Genomic DNA, 9208 nt, shown 5'->3' on the forward strand with positions numbered 1-9208 from the left:
TTTTTGCTTAATTGCAGGAAGTTCAACAAGAAGATTTCTGTGTCATATACAAATCTACAGTTAGCCCATGGTCTGGCGACCAGCGACTAAACTAGCTCAGCCTACCTGTTTGTTTCCAGACAGTGTAGGTGGGTTGGTAGACAGCCTGTAGAACCACAAGTAATATCTGCAAAGTGCGGACGAACTCCTAATGAGTCACTGACCATCTACCAAATTGCAAAGGTGTCCTGACTTGTGTCTTGCGTGTCTTGTGAAATAGTTAAATAAGACCTGAGAAGTTGCTCTTGTTGGAATCTCACAGCACGAGTCTGAGAAGATGTAATGAATAAACACAAAACCTTGTCCTAAGTTTAGCCATCAGCCCACGATACAGAGCAGAACACATGGAATCATGGAACACAAAGCTCGTCTCAGACTGTTTATAAGGCCCACAGATTTTCAGCAGGATGTGTTTGGATTTCCACTAATGCCATTCACTTCTCCGGTTTCTGTGTTTCTTGCATAATAGTGAAGAATGCCTCGTTTCCGGTTGACCCACATGGTGTGCTCTGATGTAATCCTGTGACTTTCTCAAGTTCAAACTGAATGACATGAACTTTTCCTCTCACTTCTATCTCAGCATGATAAGCTTGAGATATGACCTCATTCTGTTCCTGTGGCTATAACGAGGCTTTCATAACACCAGCACACTCAGAATATACAGCCAGTTATTGCAAATATGGCAATGCGAGTCATCACTTGTATCTTCCTAATTATGTTATTACTAAAGAAGTAAAAGTTATTTGCTGCATTAGGAAGCCACACCTTGCTAGTGTAGCAATGCACGAGACTTTCCAAAGTTATGTAATGAGATAAATGATGTAACTTTGCAGCAACCTGGCTGCAAAGGCTCACATGAGCTGTTGAATTTGTATAAACTCTGATGTGTAATAAGAGCGGTCTCTTACCCTGCGGTTGGTAAACACAGTGTAGCACTCCTTCACCATCACAGCTTTAATAATGTCAGGATCTGTCACCATGAAAGACGGCGTTCGTCCGTCGTACACCCTGCACAAACACGACACAAAAAAAATCTGAGCTGCTGACATTAAACATATTTCATAAAGCATTCATGTCAGAATGAACTATGATTTAGAAATATAAAATAGGTTGATTATGTAATTTTATTGACATGTGCAGGCAATAAAATGACATAAAACCCAACCTGCTTATCATAGTAATGTTTTATTACCATGTCATTAAATCAAACAAGTTCAGCCTTTATATGTCAGAGTTCATCACATCCTGTAGTGGCGAGAAGTAACGTTTAATTTCACCATTTCAGCTACTTGTGATTCTACTTCACTAGAATTCAGAGGAAAATCATCAAATACAGTTATTTTACAGTTATGGTTACTGGTATGTTTCCAGATTAACATCTGACACTGACATAATGCATCATTCAAGACAGTGTCCAACCTGTTTGGCTCGTCATGTCATCTCTTCAGTAAAACACAGATTCCTGCTTTTATCAAGTCAGAATTTTCTAAACTATTTCTGCTATATATATGAAGAGTCCATTTGCAAAAACATATTTTTTGTAGATTTTCAGAAAACGTTTTTTTTTGGTTATTTGCTTGAGATAAAATCAATCAAAGTGAAGCTGAGTGGATTTGACTCAGTGGAAATGACAGAAATAGAGATAACTGAAGTTTGATTGATATTGTCTCAGGTAGACGATGGAAAAGTGGGTTTTCTGAAGGTTTGTGACGATGGAGTTATCTGTAAATGAACTCTTCATATATGTATATCACCACAATAAAGGATGACAATCTTCTAACAGACTGCTTTACATGCATTTTGTCTACGTGTCATGTACTTTCACTTGATTTTCCTCCATCACTCATGATGAAAACAGCAAAGCAACAACAAGACCTTACAGTATTCTAGTAGAGACAGAAATCTAATGATTCCCTTTGAGCACTTAACATGCAAGCATAAATTTAAACTACCTCCAACACAGTGAGATAAAACAGCAAAATCCTGCTTACACATTGATGCATTTGCAATCTAATCATCTGCAGAATAAATACTTTTCCACTGTTTTACTCACCCCCAGACGTCTCCATACTTGGCCTGGCACTCCCGGTCAAAAGCGTGTATTCCCTACAAGAAACGTGTTTTATTGTTAAAGGCTTGAAGAACAGGTACAGTCAAATAGGTCAGGCAGGTTACTGACTCTGATTAATCATGTTTTTATGCTCACCTTTCTGGCGTTATGCATTGTTCCAATAAACGGCAGCGGTCTCGGTCCTTTTACTCCCAGCTTTGAGAAAAACCTGTATGGCCAAACTCCATACCTGTTTGTTTTTTTTTGCAGAATAGAGAACGTTATAGATTAATATTACAACAAGTTGCTGTACTTTTTTTTTATTATTATTATTTCTTCTTACTATAACGAGACAGTACAAAGAAAACGACAAAACAGATACTCACAGTAACACCAGGGCGAAAAGAAGAGCCAGTAAAGTCCATGTTGTTGCTGAAAACAAGTCGAAAAACATCTTGACGTTTCTGCCACACAGCTGGACAACAAATACACAAGAAACGAGGAAGTGTCCTTATATGCTCCCTGCAGTAGGAGGAGTCCACAGACAGGAGAACAGAAACGCTGCGTATGTAGTCCGGGTCGGAAGCGGTCGGAACCATGTTTTTTTTTAATGTTACGCACTGTTGCTGCTGTGTAGGTTTGCGCAATATATAATCTAATTAATACGCGAATAAATAAGTAGATTGGTAATATTTGCATCCCATTCTCTGATAACATAATTTGTCTGTTTTGCCACCAAGCTGATTCTTTAGAAAAATAATAGAAATATCAAGCTTTAAAAAAAAGTATTATTATAATAACTAATAACAGTCAGTTTCATTTTTCTTTCTTTCTTTTTTTGTTAAAAAATAAATTTAAAAAAAAAATAGCAAAACCATTGTCTTGAGTTGACGCAATGATGGGGTACTTTCAAGTGCATTTAAGCGCAATAAATACACAAATATGCAAGGAGCGGCTGCATGAAGAAGATTCCCTCTTGTAGCCTCATTTAAATGCCAGCTCTATTTTAATCCATACAGTAATAATTTCACATTAATACTGTGATGTACTATAAACTCTTGCCAAAGAAAAACTGACAATAATCTAAGTTTTTGGCTTGTTTTTTTGGAATGCGGTTGGTTTGGATGGTGTTTGGCGCTTCTCGGACACCGTAGAAAACCCGGAAAAACAATGATGCAACTCCGTGGCTAGCTGCCTCTCACACATCCTCAGCGTCTTTATAAGGTAATTCTCCGCATGCGAAAGTCAGCTCTTGTTAGAAGAAAAGCTAAAGAGGTAGTATGTGGCTTATAGTTTTATTTCTGTCGTGAGGTTACTTTGGTAAAGTTAATAAATGCTGCTGCACACTCGCTGTGTGTTAGTTGACGCTTTTTCAACCACATTTAGAGGCAAGTTTAGACTCAGTGATGTGACATTTGAATCCTTTTTAATTACACTCGTCTTCACTTGTTCGTCTGTGATTGACTTTTGACCTCTTGATGAAGGCTAGCTCCAGTTTGTAGCTGTCATGTGTTATCAGCAGTAGTCTGTAGTTTGGGGCACAGCAGAACAATCTAACATGCTAAAAATAAAAATGAGTAAGTGACTGTTTAGTAGCTGTGTTTCCCCTGATACGACCTTTACAGTGTGCCTGAAGAATGACTAAACCCCTGTGCAATATCAATTCAATGTCAACACTGACTCATGACTATAAGTTTTACTGTAATGGCATTATTTCCAAGTTGAACTGTGGAGTATCTGCAAACAGTTTAGCTTAACTATTTTAATAATACAACAGCAGAAACTACAGTCACATACCTGTTTTCTCTCAAATAAAACAGAGACGGTGTTAAAGGAACACAAAAAACAAACAACCCCCAAAACATTTCACCTGAAACCGGCATATTTATCTGATTTGGAGTAAAAGGATTAAACTCAATGTGTTATTAGCTTCATTTTAATTGTGTAAATTTTATTTTTAATACACAGACTGCCATGTTAATGATGGCACCATAACAAAATGCTCAAACACAGTAAAACTTCAGTTTGTACTGTAAGTTTTCCAGCAACTTTGTTAGCTTCAGGTGGATTTGTGCTGTCATGTCATCATTTCTGTCTACTGCCGAACACACAGTATATCATCGACTCATTTCACATTTGAAACATTTCAATAAAGATTGCTTTCATTTTTTTTAAGTCAGCATCTCTCACCTTCATTCTTTGTATTTATTCTAACAATAACTATCCTATGAAATGTTTTTGTACCACTGGTATGAGCTATGGATGCAGATTCCTCCATCTTTCCAACCCCCCAAGATGACATTAGCTGTTTGACAGTCAGGGCTGCATGGTCATTTCGCAGCTAGAAGATAGCTGGTTCATGTCCCGGTGAGGACACCTGGGATCTTTCTGTGTGGAGTTTGGATGTTCTCCCCGTGCAGCGTGGGTTCTCTTCAGGTTCTCCGGCTTCCTCCCACAGTNTGCTTACAGATTCGTCTTCCTTATGCTGGTCTTTGAACTTCTTGATGAGGTTGTAGAAAAAAGCCACACTGGCACTGGCCATCATTTCAATTTTGAGAAAATCCAGCAGACGAGCACCAAACGGAAACATCACTGAAAGGAGAACAAATAGTTGTGAACTAATATTTGTGTGCTTCTGTCACCATGTGATCAAATGAGCCATGCCTTACTCATTATAGATGAAAGGAGGACGTACTTATTAGAAGAAAAGGCCAGAATCTGAAATTAAGAATCTTCTGCATATGAACATTGACGGGGTCGTCTGGGTTGTTGATGGAGTCTGTCTCCACACTGAAAGATGCACTGGTCACCGCGTCTAAGCTGTAAGGAGCCATAAGTCTGTACAATGTGGAAAAGAAAGATGGGTTTGGATTAAGAGCAACAACATGTACGTATTTCAGGGCGCTCAATGCAACAATATGCTGTTAAAGACAGACCAACAACATACTTTTTGATTTCGATGGACTCGTCCAAATTTGTGCGTCCAAGTTTTTCAACAAGTCGGTCTGCATAGCGAGCTACAAGAGGATAAGCCTTCAACAGAGTGGACAGAAAAGGAAAGTGAGTTAAGTTTCCTTTCTTGCTTTTTCTCATGATTGCAGATTGCAGGTGATGGAGTCAGAAGTTGTTCATGACACCAACCTGTTTGAGTCTCCCACTGGTGAAGCACGGAGATATTGTGCTCCGAATTCGTTTCCACTTTTCGTCTTTCACTGATGTGACGGCATCATCCAAAGGTCCAGCAGATACAATAGGATCCTGTGAAGAGAGCGAATGTTTGGAACCCGGCATAGACGTAGTGTGGTTTTCTTCCTCCAATATTTCTCATCTCAACCAACACAGCCAATGACATCTGCTGAATCATGTCACTTCCTAGAACACCTTTCTACCTGTCTTGTCTCACAGGTGATCCATGCACTGGGCGTATTCATAGTGAATTTCACTTCTGTGAATTAATGCACACCAGTCAAAGAAACCTTGTGACTAAATGAGGGAACATATCTCAAGCATGGTGACATGAAACATAAGTAATCCAGAAAAACATGTGCACCAGTACTTCTTTGGTCGTGGCAGGATCAATATCTGTGAGGAAATGCCTTTTTGCTTAATTGCAGGAAGTTCAACAAGAAGATTTCTGTGTCATATACAAATCTACAGTTAGCCCATGGTCTGGCGACCAGCGACTAAACTAGCTCAGCCTACCTGTTTGTTTCCAGACAGTGTAGGTGGGTTGGTAGACAGCCTGTAGAACCACAAGTAATATCTGCAAAGTGCGGACGAACTCCTAATGAGTCACTGACCATCTACCAAATTGCAAAGGTGTCCTGACTTGTGTCTTGCGTGTCTTGTGAAATAGTTAAATAAGACCTGAGAAGTTGCTCTTGTTGGAATCTCACAGCACGAGTCTGAGAAGATGTAATGAATAAACACAAAACCTTGTCCTAAGTTTAGCCATCAGCCCACGATACAGAGCAGAACACATGGAATCATGGAACACAAAGCTCGTCTCAGACTGTTTATAAGGCCCACAGATTTTCAGCAGGATGTGTTTGGATTTCCACTAATGCCATTCACTTCTCCGGTTTCTGTGTTTCTTGCATAATAGTGAAGAATGCCTCGTTTCCGGTTGACCCACATGGTGTGCTCTGATGTAATCCTGTGACTTTCTCAAGTTCAAACTGAATGACATGAACTTTTCCTCTCACTTCTATCTCAGCATGATAAGCTTGAGATATGACCTCATTCTGTTCCTGTGGCTATAACGAGGCTTTCATAACACCAGCACACTCAGAATATACAGCCAGTTATTGCAAATATGGCAATGCGAGTCATCACTTGTATCTTCCTAATTATGTTATTACTAAAGAAGTAAAAGTTATTTGCTGCATTAGGAAGCCACACCTTGCTAGTGTAGCAATGCACGAGACTTTCCAAAGTTATGTAATGAGATAAATGACGTAACTTTGCAGCAACCTGGCTGCAAAGGCTCACATGAGCTGTTGAATTTGTATAAACTCTGATGTGTAATAAGAGCGGTCTCTTACCCTGCGGTTGGTAAACACAGTGTAGCACTCCTTCACCATCACAGCTTTAATAATGTCAGGATCTGTCACCATGAAAGACGGCGTTCGTCCGTCGTACACCCTGCACAAACACGACACAAAAAAAATCTGAGCTGCTGACATTAAACATATTTCATAAAGCATTCATGTCAGAATGAACTATGATTTAGAAATATAAAATAGGTTGATTATGTAATTTTATTGACATGTGCAGGCAATAAAATGACATAAAACCCAACCTGCTTATCATAGTAATGTTTTATTACCATGTCATTAAATCAAACAAGTTCAGCCTTTATATGTCAGAGTTCATCACATCCTGTAGTGGCGAGAAGTAACGTTTAATTTCACCATTTCAGCTACTTGTGATTCTACTTCACTAGAATTCAGAGGAAAATCATCAAATACAGTTATTTTACAGTTATGGTTACTGGTATGTTTCCAGATTAACATCTGACACTGACATAATGCATCATTCAAGACAGTGTCCAACCTGTTTGGCTCGTCATGTCATCTCTTCAGTAAAACACAGATTCCTGCTTTTATCAAGTCAGAATTTTCTAAACTATTTCTGCTATATATATGAAGAGTCCATTTGCAAAAACATATTTTTTGTAGATTTTCAGAAAACGTTTTTTTTTGGTTATTTGCTTGAGATAAAATCAATCAAAGTGAAGCTGAGTGGATTTGACTCAGTGGAAATGACAGAAATAGAGATAACTGAAGTTTGATTGATATTGTCTCAGGTAGACGATGGAAAAGTGGGTTTTCTGAAGGTTTGTGACGATGGAGTTATCTGTAAATGAACTCTTCATATATGTATATCACCACAATGAAGGATGACAATCTTCTAACAGACTGCTTTACATGCATTTTGTCTACGTGTCATGTACTTTCACTTGATTTTCCTCCATCACTCATGATGAAAACAGCAAAGCAACAACAAGACCTTACAGTATTCTAGNTCCTCGTAGGAAATGGAAGCCTAGAGGCCAAAAGTTAAAGGATAAGGATGGTGTCAGTTATTGAATCACAAATAGTAAACAAATCTCGTGCAGAGTTACTGTACATCTTTCTGCAGGCTGGCGTCAATTTCTTTATGCAGCTTCTGCATCGCATCAGGGTTCATGGCCAGATTGTAGAAGATGTAAGAGAGAGTGACACTGGTGGTATCATAGCCACCGAAGATGAAGACTAAGGCCTGGGAGAGGATCTCGTGTTCAGTCAAACCTACAAAGAAATTAGCAATAACAATGGTCAGCTACCAGACCTATCAATTAATTAATTATGCCGTGTGTCTTCTCTCTCCTGTAGTTTGTGCTGTCTCTTGTCTGCAGGTATTTCTGACTCTGGAGGTGCACAGCTATGATCTGTGGTTGTTGGTGCCAGTAATCTGTCCATTGTTTTTGTTCTCTTAGATCAGTGAGACGCGGTACAATGCGCTGTGTAAAACCATCTTGATAGAAACATACCTTTACTGGGCTGTTCGTGTTCACTCTTTATCTCTGACTCTGGTATCTCGTTCTGAATCAACACCTGCAGAAAGTCTCCTCGAATCTGGATCAGCACAGAGAACCATTAGCTTTGACAAACTTGCTGTTCTCTTAAAATGTCTGCAATATTATTTAAATGAAAGAAGACAGGATGGAAGTTTAAAAACTTTGTCATGACATGGATCCTTACTGGCCTGCAGTATATAAGGGGTTAGTGAATGGAATCCACTTATTCCTTTACCTGCTAAGATTTCTGTGTAATGCAAAGTTAAGTGCAATGGGTTAGCTTAGCTTAGTTTAGCATAAAGACTGGAAGTGAATGACAGCTCATCTGAGGTGAAGAAAAGTACACAGTGTGACTTTCCTTCCGATCCTGATTGATCCCATCTCCATGTTGGGGAACTGCTAATTGATGAAGCTGCTGCTGTTGTTCCATGTGTAAATGTGCGCATCTCTCTCGCTTTGGAGACACTTGTGGATTCTACGGCTGTATAAATATTTAATACACTCAGGGGAAATAGTCTTAAACAGCTGGAAGCAACACACTAAGCTGTGTGAAGGCTCACCTGTCAGCTAAATTTTCTCCGAAAAAAAAAGTAATGATAGGCAGCAAAATGCTAAATGGATCTGATAATCGGCCAAATCTAGAATCAGTCTACTCCGAGTAAGATGCCTATGATAAGCCGCTTTGCATGACCTCCTGCTCTACCATTAGATACCCTGAATAAATATGAAATATTTGAGCATGCAACGACTAGTCAACGAGATTTTACTTATATATATCACAGCTGGAAAAATGTGTGACCTTGTCTGATTATACTTTCACTTGGTATCGAAATGAAATCAGTGACAAAGTATTAATGAAATGACTCAGTTGATTACCAAATTTTGAGCGAACCTACTGCTGTCCCAAACTTCAAATTTAACAGAAAGACATTTCTTGCAGGCAGATTTCTAACTTGCCAAGGAAGAAAGAAAAAGCACTCACAGATTCCTCAGATTTATGCTCGTCTTTGAACTTCTTGATGAGGTTGTAGAAAAAATCCACACTGAGTCTGGGCATC

The 9208-nt window shown here is 39.0% G+C and overlaps 1 protein-coding gene and 1 long non-coding RNA gene across 2 annotated transcripts in view; both read right to left on the reverse strand.

The window, feature by feature from the left end:
• The window catches only part of LOC103374935 (cytochrome P450 3A27-like), a 33647-nt gene that overhangs the window by 3598 nt on the left and 20841 nt on the right, over positions 1-9208 (reverse strand). The window lies entirely within an intron of this gene.
• Positions 928-9208, reverse strand: part of LOC103374937 (uncharacterized) — an 11098-nt gene continuing 2817 nt past the window's right edge. Inside the window, exons 2-4 of the long non-coding RNA XR_521166.1 lie at positions 2246-2339; positions 2093-2145; positions 928-1047 (exon numbers count right to left, since the gene is read on the reverse strand). This is a non-coding gene — a long non-coding RNA (uncharacterized LOC103374937). The remainder of the gene's footprint in view (positions 1048-2092; positions 2146-2245; positions 2340-9208) is intronic.

This window comes from Stegastes partitus, unplaced genomic scaffold (assembly GCF_000690725.1).
Source record: "Stegastes partitus isolate 25-593 unplaced genomic scaffold, Stegastes_partitus-1.0.2 Scaffold2408, whole genome shotgun sequence".
NCBI classification, from domain to species: domain Eukaryota; kingdom Metazoa; phylum Chordata; class Actinopteri; family Pomacentridae; genus Stegastes; species Stegastes partitus.